At 41.0% G+C, this 22,771-nt stretch overlaps 1 protein-coding gene across 1 annotated transcript in view; it reads right to left on the bottom strand.

The window, feature by feature from the left end:
* lingo3a (leucine rich repeat and Ig domain containing 3a) overlaps positions 1 to 21,478 on the bottom strand; it is a 32,952-nt gene extending 11,474 nt beyond the window's left edge. The window contains exon 1 of the mRNA XM_067597251.1: positions 20,938 to 21,478. The gene's annotated coding sequence lies outside the window, so the exon portion shown is untranslated. The remainder of the gene's footprint in view (positions 1 to 20,937) is intronic.
* Positions 21,479 to 22,771: the final 1,293 nt, after the last annotated feature.

Here is a 22,771-nt window from a genome sequence, read left to right as displayed (position 1 = left end):
GGTCAGATGGAGCCAGTGATGTACTTTAAACTGTAGTAGCCTGCATCTGATGCATGTTGATGAGGAACAGAGATCTGAGGTGTTAAAGGATAAGACTGGTGATATTCCATATGTTTGTGCTTCTTGCCAATAAATTTTTCAGTAAACATGGATTAAAACACATTCGGTGCTCTATAGCAGTAGTTCTCAAGGACCCTAAATTGACACAAATTAGACCACATTTGATAAGATTTTGTCCCAGGAGATTTAATGCAGCCCAGCAGCTACTAGACTGTGTGAAAATGCAGTTCTGTGTGTCTTTGCTCACATTTTTAAGATATGAGATGTTACAATAATTATTTAGACATTCAGAGTTTTCACAATACAAATCAACAACACATACATAATATGACATCATACACATTTACAGGGTCACCCATCCCCCATCGGATGTTTTATTACCGAAAGTGTATGAAACCCATGACCAAAACAGTCGTACATTCTGTCACTGTGTTACTTATGGACAGAATTATAGTCAAAATAAATTATTCCCCTTTTTGCGAACCTTTGAGAACCACTGCTCTATAGTGAGTTTTTACAGCAGCTGGACAGATTTGTGTGGGACTGACTCAAAATAAACTCCAGTGTGTGTGTTCACACTGAAGAAACATGTCATCCAATGCAATGGTGTGTCTGACAGGTGTGTTTTCAATAGTTTTGGACAAAAATACAGCTCTATGGCACAGAGGAATAAGATATATCTGGGTTTGGATATGACACACAAGGAATACATTTTAATGGGACAGATTCATTTTGGGTTTTCTTCATGGGATTTGTTGACAATAAATAAATACTGAATATCACCAGACCAATCCTTTAACATCATGTCATGAGACATGATCCACAGTTTTGTTCTAAAGCATTGCAATGCCTGCACAGCTCTATATAAGATCGTTTTATATCTATATATATGTGTGTTATCTATAGCACAAAAGGGCCTGGAAGAATCAACAGCAGCAGAACAGGGGGTGAGACTGCCAGACCGATAATCATGCTGCAGGTGTAGGACACAGCTGACAAATGAGCAGGAAGCGTGTTGGAGAGTGTGTAGGAGTAGCCAAGCGCTTTCCCAGAAAGGCACTCAGGCCGAGTCATAACATCCACAAAAGCTCCTCAAATGGCTGCTCTAACACTGATTTCTACCATGCCCACTCATCATAGCGCTTTACATAAGCACAAACACTGTGTGTGTGTGTATGTGTGTGTGTGTATATGTGTGTGTGTGTGTGTGTATTTGTGGTATGTGTTAGAGTGTCCCCCAGAGGAAACACATTACTCATTTACACTAAGGGAAGCCATTGCCAGTGTCCATCAATCCGTGTTGGGAGACCCTGAAGCCCCTGGCAGTGCACGGTCCAGGGAACACACACATACAGTGCACACAGACCATTACACACACACACACACACACGCTCACCTGATGAGAGAGAAAGGCAAAATACTGAGCAGCTTGTTTCCTTTTATGTCCCTGTAACTTCCACCTTGCAGTCTACTGATGGATCGTTAGCAGGGCCACACCACCCACCACGGGCAAGGACACCCAGAGAGAGCAGAAATCTGAGGGGTCTAGCGTCGGGTAAAAATGCATGTATTACAGTATATGTATATGTGCAGCACTGAGGTACTGCATATTTAAATGAGCATGTATGAGTAAGTATTTAACTACCTAGGGGTCCTTGCAGCAGCTGTGGACACTGAGGTGACAGGAGAAGTCAGGAGAAGATGGATGAGGGGCATCGTGTGCAAACAGACAACTTATTTAGCGTGGTTTTGTCCTCAGGCTCTGCATAATAAAACAGCCGCAGTTAAGTGATCAGATATGTTGGAATTTTCCATTACACCCCAGCACTGTATGCAGATTGATATGAAACACTAGTTTAAAGGTGCCAAATGGGATTTTCATTATAATAATGGATTACAGCGAGATTCTTAAATTGCACTTCTGTCCGATGCAAAGCATTGACAGTGAAACCAAAGGACACAAAGGGGTGATTAAGAATGTGTCTTACCATGTGCCATAAATCTTTAATAAGAGAGAACTGTTTCAGGGCTTATGGATGTTAAGGCTTCTACGAACAGGAGCTAAATAATTGAAGACGTTGTGCTGCATGGTCATGACCCACTGATATGGAGACTTTGACCTTATCTGGAACTGCAATAGCCATATATACAAAGACATAGAGGAACGAACACATGATATGCTCAAAACAGCAACAACAGTACTGATAAACAACATGAACCGACCTACATTACTGATTTTCCAGATAAGCTGCCAAAAACTCTCACAAACCACTACACAACTATATTAAAGTACATGTTTATGCTTCTATAAAAGCCTGTCTCTAAACTGACCTGCATGTTGCATATTCTCTCTTCTTTCAGACAAGATAAACTCCCATAAACTTGGCACACATCCTTTTTTAAAAATTAAAAACATACTAAAAGACAAACACCATTAAACAAGAGACATGTGTGCTTCTAAATGTCTCTTGATAATATAACATCTATTCTAATGAGGTCATTAATCACACTAATTAATGTAAGCATGTACCACAAGGTCAATGTTGATATTAAGTCCCGTCCTTTAAGTATTTTATGGTCATAACAGTTTTTCAAAAAAGTTTTTTTTTTTTCCTCATTAATATACAATTGTATGCAGCAACGTGCTCCAAAATCTAATCAGATCATCTAGAGACCTGGAGATGAATTGTTCTCGAGTTACTGTGTTCACACTCAAATTACTAAAGAAATGCCTGAAGAGTCTGTAGTGTATCTCTTTTATTTATTTATTTTAATGAAAAGTCTCTTCCTATGAATCAAGATGAAAAAGTAGTACGGTATTGGTTCTTGAAAAAAAAAAAACCTTGAAATTTCATTATAAATCACCTGTTCACTTCATGCTATTATCAAAATCTATAAAAACTAATGTTGAAAGTATCTGTTTTATGTCTCCAAACTGCATCATCTTCAGACCTGGGCTATGCTTATTATACAGAAAGCTTATTTGAAGCTACTTGCTTGTGGAGGCTGGTTTCAGTTTTAACTTTTAAAGTCTCACAATTTATTATTCATCAGCTTGAGTGAGAATGTATCTGATCTAATCAGATTCACACCCACTGATACAGACGTCCTCAGGCAAACTTTACCCCATCAGATTAGTTTTTTACATTTAATAACACTGATAAATATCCGGTTTTTGGTTCCCTCAGAATGGAAGAGCATGCATTTCAAACCCTCCATTAAGTATTGACACTAAAAGTCACACAGGGCCAACCCATCACAGAGGAGGCAGACTAAATAGTTTCTTCAATAACAGTTTCCTCTGTGTTGTTGAAAAGCATTCTAGGAAGTATGTGTGTGTTCATTAAATGAAGTAAAATCCACAAGGTATATTAAGCAGAGTGTGTACATCAAAACAAAAATTACAGCACTTGATCACAAAAGCGTTTTGTTTGATATTTCTCTTGACCCTAAAATAATCACCTTTACACTGCCAGACGGTAATTGAAACAGATGCTGCTTTGACATTTGTTTGCCCACATATTTTGAATAAATACGTCAGATACAGATTAAAATATTGTTGTATTTGTTGTTAATGAGGATTATCACTGGGAAGTCATATTTGGGATTCGTTTGGGTTGTAATGTCTTATCAACTCATTACCTTTACAGGGTCTGACTTGTTTTTTGTTTTTTGTTTTTAAATCAGTTTGTACTGAGACATGTTCACACCTGAAGCTTAAAACAAATATTGGGGTTCCTATACAAACTCTAACCCACAATCCAAACCCTGCAAGCAAAGTCATCTTGAGCTAACACAAAGGGATCTGTGACTCAAAAGAACATTAAGTTGGATGCTACTCTCTGAGGGGCCACGGGTCATCACTGTAATGCAGGGTGACACATCCTCCCCCAGTAACACACACACACACACTCAGTGGTGCCAGTCTAGGCTTAAAGGACCCTCAGCTGTGTTATCGTATCAACACATAACCTAACACACTTTCATTAGCGACGTTCTGTAACAGTAATTCATTACTGTGCTCCATCAGTTTAGGCCTATTACATGGGTGGCAGACTTATTTATCTTGTGCTTGTTTATTTCAAGGCCTCATGAGACTTGAGAGCTTACAGTGAATAGACTAATGATGATCAAAAATCCAATTATAGTCATAGTCGTATTTGATATTTCAGCATTGAATGCTTTCCATTAAGTCAACAATAATTTCTCTTTTGATACGAGAGAAAACATTCCTGAAAGAATTTTGGAAATTGAGTTTATTTCTAAATGTTGAAGATACACTGACAGACACAAATGTTACTTGTTAGTCAGGTAACTAAAGGAATAGTTCAACATTTTGGAAAATACGATCATTTGCTTTTTTGCTAAGAGTTCGATCTTGTCTGTATGGTAAATTTGAAGCTGGAGACGGGGGGCTTAGCTTAGCATAAAGACTGGAAGCAGAGGAAAAACAGCTAGCCTGGCTCTGTATGAAGCTAAAAAATACACCTACCAACACCTCTAAAGCTCATTTATCAGCACATGTTGTTTAATATGTGGACTCCAGGAAGTGACTGTGCCCTATCTCAGAAAAAGTCTGGTACACAACAACTTCACGTAATACTTTGTCAAACCACAACAAGATGCCAGGCTAGCTGTATCTCCCTGCATCTTCTGGCTTCGTATTTAACAGACAGTGGCATTGATCTTCTCATCTGACTTTTGGCAAGAAAGCAAATCAGCGTATTTCCAAAAATGTTGCACTATTTCTTTAAGATGCCTATATTGTCCTTGTCTAGACAGAAAATAACATTTTGTGAGACTAGTCATCATTTTTAAAGTGTCATCTTCCTTAAATGACAGTCATATAATTTTGGAAAAAATAAATAAATTGATGGCAACATGGAGGCGTCTGGAACACTTGTGGCTTCTCTGTCCTTTGCTTACGAACATGGCAACATGGGTGTCACAGTGGAGCCACCAGTCAGTCAGCCGTCTGTCTTTTCAGTCAGCTTGCCATGTGGACATGCTGCCACTGGCAGCTAGCCTATTAAATGGCCATCCTCTCTTTAAGCCCCCCTGATCAGAGTGTGTCAGTCATCCAGCACTCTCCCCTCCCTCTCTCCCCAGGCAGCCTCTCAGGCTACTTACACGACTTCAGTAGGGATGAGAAGTGACAGACCACCAGGAAAGATAGGACATAATTGGGGGAATTGGGAGAAGGACGGATTATTTGTGCTCAGTGAACAGATCAAAATTTTAATTTGACCTTGTCCAAATCTTTGGGGACTGTTTTTAGAAGGAATATAAAATAGTATTTGTTTGGTCACTGCCCTGATCGTGTCTGGCAATCAATGATAAACTGATAGAATAAAAACAATCCAGTTTTGAAAGCAACATGGGCCATTTAACAATGAGATTTGTGTCCTTGAAAGCACCCTGATCAAATACTGAATGTAATGACTCGGGAACATCCATTACTTCGTGACTCTCTATAACTTTTGAGTAAATGGCTGGTTGTCAACTCGTCTGCCATGATTGCTTCTGTATCCATGGCACCTGTTCAGCCTATTACTGTACAATGCTCGCTTCAATTTCCATTATGCTGTTGAAATAGAGAGCAGGGGCCAATATAACATATAAAGTTTTGCTGTTGTTTTTCCTCAATCCCTATTAATTCCACCCCCACTGTTAGAAATTGGTACAAACAATGACTACTCATCATCTTAATGCTTATGACTAATCGAAGCAAATATTGGGTAATTTCAGCATAGTTATACCATATAATAATAGGTAAGAAGTGATAAATCAAGAAGTGGACTCCAGTCTCAAATGACTTGGGGAAATTATTTTCCATCTACTCATGCATACAACCTCAGGTCAAAAGGTTAATAAGAATCATTTTTACTTATCATTCGACTAGCTGCTATGTTAGCAGCCAATTTCATAAACACAGAGGAGTCCTGAATATAACCGGGTGAATGTGATCCCATAAATTCACAACTACAGCTGTTTCTTTGTATCACATTTGCACATAGATATATGGCACAGAGACAAGAGCCAGAAAGACAAAGTCATCAAAAGGTGGAGGTGACTGTGATCAGTATCTCTGCTGGCATCTATTTCCTGCCTGGCTGGCCTGTCTGCCATGTCACCAGCCATCACTTCAACCCCAGCTCTTCCATGCCAATTGGCTCGACTCTCCATCGCTCTCACACTCACTGCCACATCCAGAGAGGCAGAGACGGGGCATATTAGGCCAACGTCACACATCACACGCTTATATTTCTTTGCACTTCACATCATCACACAAACACACACACACACGGACACACATTTATGTGTTCCAGTCGACACACACGAAAAACGGATGACTGCACAGAGATACATAAACAGATAGACAGGAATGCATATTCACACAAACACACACTGTCTTAAATATGCAGAGGGATGTATGTGAGTTGTATCTTTAAAGGTTAGTGTCTTGGGAACACTGACCTTTAGAATATCTTTTTGTTTACCAATATCTCTGGATAGAAAGCATCTAAAGACCGAGGTATAAATATCTAGAGTGCTCTATATCACACACACTGTGAAAGACACATTGTGTATTCTGACTCTGACACTTTCTTTGTCCTTTTCAGACAATCAAGGTTGAGAGACTTGTGGAAGCATCATAAGCCTAAATCTGCCGGAGCCTGCTCTAATCCGTCTTGAAGCCCGCAGGCTCTTCATGTCCTTCTCATTGGCTTCATTAAAAGGGTCCCTGTCCTTTCTACTTCCCTTTCACTGCCTGCTGCCTGCTCATCAACCAGGCCTATTATGACCAGTTATCTGAAGTCAACATATATCTGAGAGGGGTCACGCACACACTGCGCCTCCCCCTTCCTTCCAGAAGGAAAGTGAGAAATGTTATCCACGTGTGCCGCTAAAGTAGGAGTCAAACACAGGGGCAGCAACAGGAGTGCACACTGTGTAACTATATACAGTGCACTGAGCATCCATAGAGATTCATTTCTCAAACTTTTTTACATCATTGGCGGGGTTAGAGTTTCAGGCAGCAATCTAATACTGCCCTCAAGGTCCCTTGAGAAACAAGTCTGACTAGCGGAGCGAGCCAGCAAGGGGAGTGAGTGGAGCGCTGTGCAAATTGAAAGTAATCCTCAGGCCTGGCCGGCAGTGCTGCTGGATTCACATCTATTCATAATTCATCACTTGACAGCAGCGAGGTGGAGAAAGTTCTGTCTGTGTAACAAACCAGGAAGAGACATCTTTGAAAGGCACTGATGGAATCAGGCACATCAGCCTCTGTACTGCTGAAGGTCCCAGGTGAGAACTACACTTGTTCTAAGCGGGAGGACAGATGGAGCAGATAGTTGGGAGTCTGCGTATTTCACATCATATTACATCCAACAGCTGTCCATCCACAATGTTCAAGAGGAGATTAGCTGACCGAGCAACTGTCAAGTATAACCAGAACTGTCAAAAGCCTAATTAGACAGCCTCCAAGCTAAGACTTTTAGCCTTTAAACACTGGTTTTCCTCCAGTCTGAGCCATTTAAGCTTTTACCCACATTGAAGACAAGGCACTAAAACTGCTCAGTCCTGTCCTGAGTTCATTCACCTGACCAAAATGAAGACAGAGGGATAACTATTGAAACTTAATATACTTCCATCCTTGTAAACCCAGTAGAAGAGAATGAGTTTATCTCAGTTATATCCAAGAAATGTCACTTTGGCTGCACTGTAGCTTCATCTTTCACAAATTCTAAGAAACAAATCAATAACACACTCATATTTCAAATCAGATTTGAAGCATGAACATGAAGCTGAAAATGTAATCTTCTTGTGGAACTCAGGACACAGAAGTCCTTCAGCAGGTTGATACTGACGTTTTTAGAGGACGGTGATTCAAGATGATTGATGATGACAGACTCGATGACAGACAGCCAGCCCACGGACCACACTCACTCAGCTCAGCTCTATCAAATAGACAACACTGAGGGAAAAAAAAGAGTTTCAAAAAGTTAAAACAAGTTCATGAAAGGAAAAGAAAACTTTTGCCTCACCATGGATGACCCTTAAGGGGAGTCTGTAGAGGCTTTTCACCTTCAAAGCACATGCTCACAAGTACACAAGTTCACTGAATATCCTCACACTGAAACATACACAGCTTGTCTGGTGACAACACACACACTGCGGGGGTGACTTTTGTTGTCAGGGGCCTGCAACCGACTGGCCACCTACAGTCTAGTTATGACACCAGACTGACCCGGAGGTGAGGAGGAAACAGTGAAAGCGAGGAGGGGGAAGGGAAGGATGTGTAAAGGATGGAGCAGAAGGCAGATGAGTGAGACGATGGAGAAGTTGGTGAAGGACGTGGGAGGGTCACTGTGGTTAGAGACGGACTGGAAAACTGAAAACTTACCTTAATTACCTTCAGGGTACTTGTTAGAGCTAATTGCAACATGTGCTTTGTCAGCGGATATGCTAATCACAATTTGTGTCAATTACTCATGAAGCTGAAATAGCATGACGTGAATTAAAGCCCTTTATGAGCCGAGATGTGAAATTTGAAGCTGCTTCTCCACTGTAACATGATGCTGGTCGCCATTCCTGACCTCTCCTCCGCCTCTCTCATTTTCATCCATCTTCACTGACTGAATTGCACGGACTCATCATTTTCACTGGAAAAGGAGCAATCATCAAGCTGTGTTACCACTATTTCACGTCACTCAGTCTAGTTTCTGATTATGCCAGCTGCTCCATCAGAGGAGGTCTGTGTTTGCAATTCAGTTTCGGTTCTCAGTCAATTGGGATCATTTCTAGATCGTCCTGGTTTCACCGTGCATTGTGCAGGGTCATCCAAAAAGCCTGATTTGACTGGCAAAAAAGAAAAAACACTCCTCAGAATAGAAGAAGTTTAGACGGCAGAGCAGAAAAGGTTTGAAGAAGTAAATTTCTCCACTGTTATCTTCTCTCTCTGTAACTGTCACACTCACTTATCTTTCAATCCCAAATCTGACATTAACAAAGCAATCTTGTACCAAAACACAATTTCTGATAAAAAAAAAGAGCACATCTGTGAACAAAGTCTTGCATCAAGGTGAAACTAGCAATATCCACAAGTGTCCCTGACCAATAATTATCCCTGGCTGACACACATGCAGCCAACATGGAGGCAGGCCCCGGGATTACAGCATAATGATGTGCTGATGAAATGTACTGGGCCATCTATGTCTGTCTATGCTATGGTCTGTTGTCCATATTTCAGCTCAGCCTGTTTATATGGCCTACTTCACTGTCCCACCCTCTAATCCTATGCCGTTGGGAACTGCCACACTGCCCGGTCCACTTCCCGTCTCTCCTCCACTCAGCTTTAATCTCGCTGCAGCCAAGATAGCAAGCTCCGAATTGGGGGCGGCCATCAGCCAAAAAAAACAGCCTCTGCTAAAATGTGACCACATTTGTAAGTAACAAACCAGTGAGACAAACAGCAAGCAAATACCAAAATGAAATCAATTTATTTTGTACATAACTTATAATCTTCACATCAATTAAAAGAGCAGTTAATCAAATCTTGCAATATCTCACTATCATATACTATATGTGTCTACACATACATGTGTGTATGTGCGTGTTTTCCCTCCTTCCACACTCGGCCTAATAATGTGAGAATAGTGAAGTCTGGGATTCTGGCGTAATTATCCAAGAGTGTTAATTACAGGAAGAATTCTGAGGCAATTATAGGATCTCAAGCAACAACGCTGGCACAGAATCTGTTCTCACAGCACAGAAGCAGAGCGAGAGAGTCTCACGGCACATCACAGCAGCTACATTAATTGTTGATTAATCTTCACATCAACAACATCAATATCACACTCAGTGCGCCGCATTCACAGGAAAGACTGCGCAAAATCTGTGATGTTGAGGAGCCAGATAATCATTCATTTTTAAAAATTCATTCACCCTCCTCTATTTCCTTTTTGTCCGGTTAAATAATGAGAGGATGTTTGTCTGGAAAGCAGCGCCTGTTTATAGCTGAGAGCTGAAGTAGGAAGTAGTAGATCCTGTATCTGTGTCATGTCTTCTGAGAGATTAGCTAATGCAACAGCAAGTTTGAAGAGAGAAAGAGGTGGCAGAGAAGAGAAACATACATTAAGGTGCTGACCGTGTAAAAAAAAAAAGAACACTAAAACAAAGGAGTCAACAAAATAAGAAGAAACATGAAACAAGAGAACAAGAAAGCCTTCAAACAGTTTGAATCAGATGCAAAAAAGCAGCGGCACTATGCAAAATAAAATTAGAAATAGAAGCGAAAGCAGAACAGAGAGATTTTTTTCTTTTTTTCGCAGAATGACGGATGAAAACAGAAAGCAGAGATGTGAGATGGTTTAGAGAAGGTGATGAGGGATTATACATCCTGACAGAGCCATGGAAGGAGGAGAGCTTTAGAAATGGATTTGTCAAAAGTGAGGCACTTCAGAGAAACATAGACCGTAGCCGTGTTGTGTGTGCGTGTGTGTGTGTGTGTGTGTGTGCCATCAGATGTGTGGTGGTTGACAGCCACACTCTCTTATCTCTCTGGCGTAAATCTCAACTCAAGAGAGAGAGAGATTCCATCACCGAGTGCACTGCTGCTGCTGTCTCCTGTCTGCGCTGCTCTGACTAATAGGAACGCCTAATAGGGGACATGCATGCTGACAGTAAAATCACAAATATGCACATATAAAATCTGCTAAATTTCTGCAAACAAGTGACACACACACACACACACGCTCAGCCGAGGCACAGAGCTGACACAGGGAGTTAACAGTGAAACTTGGCAAATGACACAGGTTGTCAGCTCCTGTGACGAGGGCTTAGTGAGAGAAAACAGAAGGAAGGTGGAGGAAGGAGGAGCGAGAGCAGATTGAGGATGAAGAGAGGGTGGAGAGAGTGACTCAGCTGCTCTCCCTAAAGCCCTCCAGGAGGAAGAGAAGGAAAAGAAGGATGAAGAGACGGACAAAGAGAGCACCGAAGAGGAGGGACGTTCATGCTCCCTCTGCTCTTCATGGAGTCATCTCAAATTTTCGGTCTCTTAAATAACAGGAGCCAAGGCAAGGGGCCTCGAATAACTCCAGAGGGAGAAATTTACCCCAAAGCAAACAACAAATGTCAAGGGCAGGGCCAGGGTAGAGGATGAGCAATCAATGTCCTTAAAGGGGATCACCATGCCACGCCATTTCACCCACGCCAGTCTTAAGCAGACATCATGGCCTTTTATCTGGCATGCAAAGGGCCTCTTTAAAGTCTCTATGTACAGCTTGGGCATGGAGTAATTGGGTCCAGCCTCCACATTAAACATAAATGTGTTCTGACATCACACAGGAACTCAACATCGGATGTACTGGGATGAAACAGCATGCTGGATGGAGTCAGAAACACAACTGCACCGCACCAAAAAAGCCTCGTCCGTGCAAACAGACACAACCGCAGTCACATCCTTACATACAAATTATTCACGGGCTCTTTTGAAACTATTTACTCTGACATGAAGATGCTTCCAACATCACTCTGCCTTCCCCACACCGAGGCAGTCGAGAGATCCATAGAAAGTGGTTCTGATGAGATGTTTCAAGGGGAGACAAAAGCGAGAGGCAGAGGGACGGTACAGAGGAAATTCTTTGAAAGAAAGCTATGGGTGTACACTATAAGGGACATGGGGAAAGCAAAGCAGGCAGGGTTGTCTTTGAAGGAGATGAGGTGGGCTCTGACAGGGTGCTGTCACACAGGCCGACTATCATACAGGCGATCTCTGATTCTGTGATCAATGTTTTTCTAAGGAAAAATATCAAAAAAGATGAATGATTCATCCCTAACCAATGACAGGCCTGTGAGATGAGTAAAGCGCCGGCCCCATGCAACACCGTCTCCTTGCAACTCCTCCGTCTCCCATGATAAATTCATAATGTTCCCATGATGTCCAGGAGCGGCTTGTCCTCTTCACCTCAAAGTGCTGCAAACAGCACAGAGTAGAAAGGACACCTGTCAGACTGGAGGAATTTGACAGGAGGGAATTAAATACACACAGACATGTTTGTGCACATATGTATGCACATAGTGGCATAGTTATGTATATTTATAGACGCACAGACATTTACAGACACACAGATCTACAGATTGTTATCTATGCTGATGAACATCCCCTTATACTTCTCTTTGGCAGCATGCAGCCTACTTCCGCATATAGAAATGGGTCGAAGCCATTTCACAAGCAGAGTATAGCCTCTATAAAGCCCAAAACAACAGAAAAGAGAAACTCGCAACAGCTGTGAGACTGTTCAAAGCAAAAGATCCTCAGCAGACTACTTCTGATCAAACACTTATGACAGGCAACCCGGTATGTTCCCGACGAAAGAGAGAAAGAGAGAGGAAGACGAGGGGGAGAAGGCGAGGAAGGAAGAGCAACCACAGTCTGTTAAGCACAATCTCATCACACCCATCTGTCACAGTTATACATGGACACATACAGATGCAGATTTATTAGTTAAAATGATGCAGAAACAAAACAAGAGAGAGATTTTTTCTTCTAGGCTTTGACATCCTTTTTCTAATGACAGGCTGGAAAAAGGCTTTCGCCTAAAAATACATTGCCCCCTCTCTGGGGCAGCACGGAGAGACTCACTCGCTTCTCGCTCAGCCCGTGCACTCACACACAACAAAAATGCATGATAATTATAGCCCTGCAGTATAAAACCAGAAATATGCCATTATATTTCCTTTATTAGACTGACATTGTATCATTCAGACACTCTCTAATTTGACCTCTGTTCACACTGGACGGATATTAACAAGGCAGGGTCTAGAATTATAATTATTACCAACATCATTTTAATCAGTATGAAGCTGCCAAGTCCAATATTTTTACAGTTTCTGAATATCCCGAGTGAACTCTTCTGTTTTTCATCAAACTAAAGGTCACTTGAAAATAGCAACCCAGCTCAAATTAACATCTCTATAATGAAGAAATGTGTTTTATTTTCTGTCAGCTGGCAGAAAGTGTTTTACACCTTCAAGCTACAAGCTCAAAAAACACTGATGAAGACAATAACAGCAACAGGACATTTCTGACCTCGGTGCAACCTCCACATCATTAAGATGGAGGAATAAAATGTAATCCCTCGGGTGATCAAAAAAAAAATGTCTTGCATGCATTAGCGAGCTCTAGTTGGCCAGAAGTCTTTAGGTAGCTACATGTCTGCCTAGTGTTGCAGAGGATGAATAATTTGTTGCATCAATGAAAAAAAAACTGCTTATGTGCAAGAGTAGCCATGTGTGACCAATACAAGAAAAGAAAAAAAAAATGTAGATGAGTTCTTACATATAAGGAAATCACTGAATTACATGTGGAAATGGTTATGTGGAACTAAATTAACAAATTACACTACAGGCAGTGATGCTGTGCTAAATAAATGTAGAAAAACTGCAAAAAAAAAAAAACACATCAAAAATCAGCAGCAATTCTGGAAATATTCTTTAAAATCTTTGGTCAGTTAAAAGACCTTGTGTGCATATAATCTACATTTATTCTGCTGAAATCCTGCGGGGGTCTTTGCTTAAATAAGGAAGATCACTGACTTGGAATCACACATATACAGGATCCTGGAAATCCAGGCTCCTATTCTCCCGTTCCATGCCTCTCTTCATCCAGAACCAAGCACACACGCAAATCTGCAAAAGTATGCACAACGAAAGACACAACACACAAAGCAATAAACATAGAAGCCATGAAAAAAAATCAAACTAAATCAAGCAAGGACAAACTGAATGAGCAGTCTCCCTGAGCAGTTCGGTCTAATCCCTCTGTTCTACTGATCTCCACTTCAGGAAAATGATTTGATCAACTGATTATCTGATTTATGGTCAACGGCTGAAAAGAAGATAAAAGTTGGCTTCAGTTCTGACGATACAATCCACAGAGAAGAGAGAGATAAAGAGAGAGAGAGAGAGAGAGAGAGAGAGAGATAGAGAGAGAGAGATAGAGAGAGAGAGAGAGAGAGGTGGGAACATTGTGGGTTATGGACTGATATGAAGATGCAAAGAGGCATGAATTTTTAACCTTCATTTATACCGACGGCTCACTGGGATATTTAAAATAGGTTCAGTGGGTTCAAAGTCCAATTTCTTAATGAGAAAGACTGAGGGAAGCAGACAATACTTGAGAGAGCCCCATAAACAAAACATCAGTGCTGTTTGCATGGACATAGATCTCGTGTGCAGGAGTATTTATTTTTGCACAACTAATCACATTAATCTTGATCTAAATGCATCATCATCACCCTACAAATAGCCGACTAGATGCTTCAGAGCCTAGGTAAATCAAACACACCGTTGTGCTGGACAGAACCCATTTGAGGAATGATTAATTAATCCAGTGCTTAATATGCTTGCACGGTGTTAAGTGCATCTGACCACACCACGTAAAGTTCTCATTAGAGTCAAAGTCATTAGTAGGTTTAGGACTGAAGGGACACTATGACGAAAAAAAAAGCTATTTTTTGATCATCACGGACGTAAAAATCAATTAGGAGAAGCCGGTGACGTGAAGACTGTGTGTCTGTGTGAAGGTACAGCTACAGGCATCTGAATTTAATTAGGCATTTCAATCCAATCACATGATGTTGCTTCTAAATGCCACTAAGGCATGAGACGTTTCAGGCAAAGACAAATGTGTGAAGAGTGCGTGAGCGTGTGTTACGCCTCAGCCTTCAGTCTGCAGTCTTCTGTCTTTTGTTCAGTACAACAAAAACACGCCGCATGTTATGTGTTAATCTTGCTCATAATTGCGCTAATTGAAGAGAGCTGATTAAAGAGCTCGCTCATGTGCAGGGCCCATGGAGAGATGGTATGAAAGATGCATGTAACTTGAGTCAACCCACAGGACACAGCCGGTTCGACAGAGTGGTTCAAAATACAGTAAGCCACGTCTGCCTGCATGGCTCAGCTGCTACAAATGTGGGTAATAACAGAGCTGGAAGACCCTTTCAAGCATGAAGTAATAATATCTCTGGAATCTATTGCTTGGTTCATATCAAGTAGAAAAGGTATTCAGTGATTGGATTTCCTATAAAGTTGTATTCCATCCAGAGAAGTGAAGAAGCATTTTGAGAAATACTTCAGGCAATAGTTTTGAAAATATTTGTTTTGACAAAATATAATCATTCATCATACAAATATAATCGTCTGATATCTCAACATCTTATTTTTGATGGAGCAAAACATTTCTCAAATCAGAGCAGAGCAGGACACAAACAGCTCTTATAGTTTTATTGGGCAAAAACAACCAGGTGCCCTTCAGCGCTCATTGTTTATACGATTTCAAGTACTGAGGAGAGGTAAGGTTATATCTAATTGAATCATGTTCTATGGATCTGCTGATGCAGCCGCAATGCTTTGACTGAGGTCAATTTTGTTATGGATCAAGTGTTGTTGCTCTGTAAGTGTATGTGGTGTGGTAGGGAGGATGATGCTGCTGGGATCACAAAGGCTAATAGGCTGCATGTAATAGAGATACTGTAGTACAGATGCCCTTTGCTCTGGTTATCTGCCTCCTCTAGCTCCCAGTTCATCACATGATCATTGTTACTGTAGTGAGGCAGCTGTAGAAATATTGTTTATATATCAGACTGAAAAGGACAGTTATGGACAGTAGTATGACACTGTATGATCTCGTCCTTGTAGGTCAGTCTGTTGAATCAATGAATGTGGCTTTTTAGAGTACAGTTATTCGTTTTGAGTACTGATTCTCATACAAGCAGATTTTATGTACTATATGTTTCTAAAATTCTGGCTAAGGTAGTGACAGAAGCCCAAAATACAAAATCATATATTTCAACTGATGAATTATTAATTATCAATTTTAGAGCAGTAACTAAAGTAACAATCATTTTCATTCTTAATTAACCTGCTGCCCCCAACAAAAACATTAATTCACAGCTCAATATTAGAGGGAAAATCCTCAAGTTCGATAAGCTAGAATCAGAGAAAATTTGGCATTTTCACTTAATGATTAACTTACTTACTGTTGTCAGTTTAAAATCTCTCAGTGAACTAGCTAATTTTCTAACATACATATGAAACACAGAGTAGCAAGGAAATCTCAGTATTTTTTGAAACTCTTGCCAGTAAATGTTTTCTTGACAAATAACAACTAAAAAAGATCATTCTTTTTTCGTTGACTTATTAATTTGTCAACTAATAATGATACATTATGTACAGTATGTATTACTCATTCTTAAGTCACGTCTTTGTCTCACGTCTTGAACAGTAACATCATGATAAGGGCACAAGCAGGAGCCTTGAACTCCATTTTCTACAGTGATCTCAGTCATGATGGCCAATCCATACTAGAGAATATTGTTTTATGGCTGGCCGCTCGCAGCACTTCCAAGCTGCCAGCAGCAATGGAAATACATAAAATGAAATGAGGCGGAGAGACTGACAAGTATATAAACTCCCCAAATACCCAGCGCTTCATCCCATAACACATGTGTTATCGTGTTGGCGACACCCTGAAAACAGGTCAAAATGGTCGTGTTTTTAGATCAATTCAGTGTTGATTGAAAGGCGCAAAAATTTAGACTCGAAAATCATCACCTCCTGAACAGCGTTTGGCAAACATCATGCAAGAAGCATTAGCTGGAGTGCGGTGTTTGAACTGCTCTTAAGTGTGTAAGCACCGCCTGCCTACCTACACTCATGAGATTGCTCGGTTTCCCTTTTGGTACTTATGTAATGCCACGGCCATCTCATCACACATTCTCTCATCCAGAGATCTCAGAAAACATAAAATATGCAGCATCCAAAGAGCAAAAGCCCTTTTTCTCACCCCGTCGCCTCCTCTCATCTGTGGCTTCAGTCCTCCTGAGCCTGTCCAGGAAAGCCACACTGATACTATCATCACCTTAATTGAGCCAGTTGTACTAAGACTTGACAGCCAATAAACAGCTAGAAAGAGTGAACTTAGGAAAAACATTGCAAAAGGCAATAAATAGATTGAAAAACTACAAGACAGTCATCAAGATCCACATAAGTGGCTTCAATGAGTGGTTGCACTGTATGATTGCAGCACTCTGTCAGTGTGTGTATTGTATTATAAATAGGTTCTGTCACTAAATATTTATGCGAGCTAATATATTTTTAAATTATAGACAAATATATTCTCTTAATGGTGCACGTTGCATCATCTTCAAGACGTAAAAACACATTCAGGGAAGATAAATGGACTCCTTGACATCAGAGCACTTTTATTATTCTGCTGTATTGTACTGGGTTGACATACTGCTTTGGCTTTGATCCTGTTGGTTTCAAAAACCTTAAGAGAAAGGCTCCGGAGTTACTGGTGGCTCCATTAGAGTCATCTAAATAACTGAAACTTCAATGACAAACTGCAGCATGCAGAGCGACATTACTGCACTGCATTACTAATTTGCAGAGAAAGCCTCAGCCTACTTTCGAAAGGTCAAACAGCACAATTTTGAATACAAGCTCTAAGATTAGATCCTGATTAAATCTTAGTAAAAACATGCTTGAGTCTCATTTCTCTAAGTAATATTAAATGTCTTTTAGAGATGTCTGTTAAGGCGTCTTTTCAGTATCATGCTGCTGATTGTTGTTTAAGGCCAAATAGGGACATTTTTACCCCAGCGACGAACATCCGCAGTTGCCAGGGGATTGACGCCTAGCTCAATTAATTTGATAAAATACAAACATATTGAGTCAGCTGTACCACTTGAATACCACATGTTGCGATTAAGGACGCATTTAAAGTTCAAGCATCAAGCAAGCAGAGATGTAGGGCTACAACAAACAATTACTCATTAATCATTATCCACTAATCTACCAATTTTTCTTCTTGATTAACTGATTAATAATTTAGTTAGTGACATGTTAAGTAATAGTGAAAAAATGTAAATGACAATTTCTCAGAGGCAAGGGTGATGTCTTGCACTTGCTCACTTTGTCTGACTAACAGCCCAAAACCAAAAGATATTCAATGTAGTATCATTTAGGATAAAGGAAAACAGAAAACCGTCACATTTGAGAGGCTGGAAGAAGAGAATTTTTGCCTTTTTCCTCGAAAAATGACTGAAACGATTAATCGACTATCAAAATGGTTGCCGATTAATTTTCTGTCGATCAACTATTCAAATAATCAACTAATTGTTGCAGCTCTAATAAACAGCTTCTAGCACTCAAGTAGTAGTCGCAGTAGTACGCATGCAAATTCAATTCAATTGTATGAAAAACATATTGTAACATTCACTTTTGCATCATTCATAGGTATATAAAATATGCTTTAAAATCAATTCAAACACACATTAGGGACATGACGAGATACTTGAGTTTAGGGCTGCAACTAACAATTATTTTCATTATCGATTAATCTGTTGATTATGTTCCAACAGTCCACAGCCCAAAGATATTAAGTTTACCATCATAGAAATCCAAAGACACTGGAAAGTATTCACATTTGAGAAGCTGAAATCAGAGAATTTGGACTTTTTTTCTTAAAAAATGACTCAAAACAATTAATCGATTATCAAAACACTTGGCGAATAATTTAATAGTTCGCAACTAATCAATTATTCGACTAATTGTTGCAGCTCTACTTGAGTTCATCTGACGGGGCTATGGTGGGACAAAAAAAGTTTGGGCCCCACTGCTCTAAGGTAACGGGGTCAGCCAGGCTGCAGCGTCACCACAAATGTCAAATAAAGCAATCATGTTTGAAAATAAAAGATTTGTAAGGCCCAGATGATCTCTAAGCTCTGCATTAAGGTTACAGCCCCATCTGAACGTCTGTAATGGCATTACAGCAGTGAGTGGGAGGATGGCCAGCATACAAAGGCCCGCGATTGTTCCAGCTGGACATCTTAACTGCGACAGCTGACATGTCAGCGCGCCTGCAGGTATCTGACAGCCACTCACAGGGGCACTTGCTCCATCCTTTCCCTCTCTCCACGCTCCACACTGCCCTCTCCATGAGAGCAGCAATGCCCTCATCTTGCTGACAGCGGATGCGTCTCTGCTTTACTGCCCTCATAAATACTCCAGAGTTGAAAACAATGAGGCCGGGCATTGGCAGTGTTAACCTGAGGTAATGTCACTATTGAACACAGCTGACAGCTTTATGTGCACCAGAAAAGATCAGAATGAGAAGGTAAATGTGGGCGTAGTAATGGACAAGACTAACAGGCCTGATTCAACAATGCACTCTGAGGGCCATATAGACCTGTCAGCAGACATTTCATTACTGACACATAAATCTGTCGAAGAGGAAGGCTAAGTGGCACCTCTGGTACCATTAAGTGTTGTTGTATAATTGCATTCACTTCCATGCCGGTTTTCTCCTCTTGACAAAACAGCCGCTGTGGCTCTTGACAAGCAGCTAGAAACCCACGAGACGGCATTGACACATTGGACAAAGCGCTTCACAGTGTGCGTGTAACTGTATGAACAGAAGACAGGAGGAGGATTGAACAACAAACCCACAATTAGTGGACGACCCACTCTACCTCCTGAGCCACATCTGCCCAAAAACTAGATCGAGATCGAGTCCCCATGAGGTATGTACACTCACTTACTGGAATTTTGTACACTATTCTACCTGGACAGGACATTTTCGCAGAATAAAGTCTGCAATATAATACATTAAAATATAATTTAGGTGATTAACAAACCTACAACTGCCTCGGTCACAGCACACAACAAGCGGGCAACAAAATGATGATGATGATGTTAAAATTGAAAGGCACTGAAAAGCAATTTTTATCTGCTTTTCAGGGCACCAATCTTGAGAAATTCAGGTGGACAGTAATCCGGTTATGTGGATTTCTGTATTGCTGTGATTGTTGTGACTGCTTTACCCGACTGGTTATTTTAACATTAAACCCAATCATTTGCAGCAAACAGCAACATTAGTTAAAACCTCTAAGAGGGTCAGAGGAAGACCCTGTGAATCAATACACTCAAAGTGCTGCCTGTGATTCAGGAAAATCAGGGTAGAAAAGCCCATTAAGGTTGTGGGCTTCATTGTGTGCACAGCAAATTGTTTAATTGTCTTAGAAATAAGAAGACAGTTTTTTTTTTTTGTAATGTGTGCAAGAACTGGCGGGACAGCAGTGAACCAGCCACTCTATCAGCTGAGGAACGGATTAAAATAAAATTGTATTCAACCTTCTAAAGAAAAATCACCCGACTCACAGAACAGCACATTGAGGGTAGGAGCAGAGCTGGAAGAGGGCTGAGCAAACACAGGCAGAGGCTTAGATGTGTCACACCGACGACAGGCACCGAGCCTCATGCACTGAGATGACTGCAAGGATCGATCAAAGGCTGCCTTCTCTTTTCTACCCCATGTTTAGATCATTAAAACCTATTTGAGATCTGGTAACCAAAGACACACATACACACGCACACACACACAGAGAGAGAGAGAGAGTGGCTGTGCTTGTGTGGATGCACTGGCACCCTATTTAAAGCATGACAATAGAAAAAAGCCACAGCCAGCCTGAGATAATGAGACCCCATGTCCATCTGAGTTAGAGAGCAAATTGATCAGCCGGGACTGCACCATAACACTGTGAGGAGGCTGAGGGGGGATAAACTAGTGACACGATAATCATAGAGTGAATCTAACGCTCATCAGGTTATCTGTCTCGGTGAACCGCAGCAAACTGGATGAAAGGGAAGACGGACACAGGCAGGAGCAGCAGAGCAGAGGGACACACACACATATAATCCATCTCTCTCTGAGAGGCAACGGATCACAGAGAGGTGTGTAAAAGTGTCAGACAGCAGATCAGGAGGACCCGCAGATGTGTGTGTGTGTGGGAAGATGGGAAGTTGGCTCACCCAGGACTAGAACTTGAGCGGCGCTCCTTCCACATCTGCAAGCCTGGAGGTGCTCTGATCACAGCTGGTCGTCCGCTCTGACTGGGTCAGTGCAGGATAATGTTGGTTCTTCAGCCTCTCCAGACGCTGAGCTTCCTCCTCCTCCTCCTCCTCCTCCTCTTCCTCCTCCAGCAGCAGCGGCAGCAACAGCAGCTGGACTGGACTGCATTCACTCACCTTCCCTCCCCTCTGCCTCTGTCTTCCCAGCACTGCTGCTGAATTATCTACCGCCTCCAAAATGAAGTCCTCAGTTCTCCCCTCTCCTCTCCGTTCGTGCTACACAGGCAGCAGGAGCTCCTCTCCCGTCGGGCTCCCAGCTTTGTGTCTCGGTGAAGCGGTGAGGGCTGCCACCGGCAGCGGCAGGCAGCTCGGACTATTGGTGCTCTCGTTACTGGATTGCATGTGTATGAGTGTCCTGGCATTTGTGTGTGTGGGATATGAAGCATAGTGTGTGTGTTTGAAAGAGGACCCGGCTGCTGCTCATTGGGGCTCATCTGCGCTGTTGCCTCTCTCTCTCTCTCTCTCTCTCTCTCTCTCTCTCTCTCTCTCTCTCTCTCTCTCTCTCTCTCTCTGTCTCTCTCATACACTCAGGCTGTTTTGTGCTGCATTCACGTCCTGTGGGGGAAACAGAAAACGAGCTGCCTACTTATAAATTCAACTCACTTCTGCTTTCAGGTGGTGGGTAAACTCATAATCCTCAGCAGGGATTGTATGGAAATTCATGTGGGCCAAAATTACATAAATAAGACATAAAATAAATATGGCTATATGAATAAATACATAAATGCATTTCCTAAACGAATATATTTTAAAATAATTCATTTTTTTAACAGAACTCATTATTATGAAACTTTATTTAATCATTTTTATTTTCTGTGACAAAATTGTAGAATTTGTATCTATTGTATTTTATTTCCTTATAACAAGGTTTAATAAGTTTAATCTTAAAATGTGCTTTTCTAAAGTCTATTTCTATTTCAGTATTTCTTCCCAAGCATTTCATGTTTTCACTTTGTAGATACTGACATTAACCCCCTCCCCATCGCCCTCCAGCCAATCAGACGCTAACAAGGTTTGCAACTGCTGACAAAAATGACAAACGTTTAGTAATATATGAAATTATTCTTCAATTGATTGGTATATTGAAAGCTGCATTAATTGATTTTTGGCCACATTACGACTGAAAAACAACATATAAACACAACACTGACAGTTTTATTACCACATTATAAAGGTGATGTGGTGAACATTAGCAAACATTTGCCTATTTACACATCCAGCACACATGAAGCAACATAAAAGTCGTTGGCCACCTGGTGAATTTAAGGTCAATATTCATTTTCCTTTTAGCTCTGTTTTGCTTCCAGCAGCTCCTGTCTTCACCAGCTAGTTAATGTTGTCTGTCTACAGTTCACAGTGGGTTTATCAGAGCTTATTTGCTGAAAACAGAGGATGATGTTGATGAGAGCAGTGACAGTGAACCAAAACAGAAAAGTTGTGAGCTGTAAAACCAAAACTCTGAGCTGAAAGACGCTAAAATGCTCTCTAGACTCATGAGGAACAGCAGATTTGTCCATGAGTTTGCAACCATGAGTGACTCTTGTCACATTACACCTGTAATTTTTTCCGTAGCTAATATGAAAATATTGATTAGTTATTTTGTCTTTCTTTTTATTTTGGCCGACACTGAATTCCTAAGATCAAAACGATGAGTGTACTGCAGTGTTTCTCTTCGACACACTTCTGTGATTTGTGTTATCTTACATATTGACTTGGAGACTCACATGATCATGTT

This window comes from Thunnus thynnus, chromosome 8 (genome assembly GCF_963924715.1).
Source record: "Thunnus thynnus chromosome 8, fThuThy2.1, whole genome shotgun sequence".
In the NCBI taxonomy this organism is placed as follows: Eukaryota; Metazoa; Chordata; class Actinopteri; order Scombriformes; family Scombridae; genus Thunnus; species Thunnus thynnus.
Note: the sequence above shows the minus strand (reverse complement) of the source record. Positions and strands in the feature narration are given on the sequence as shown.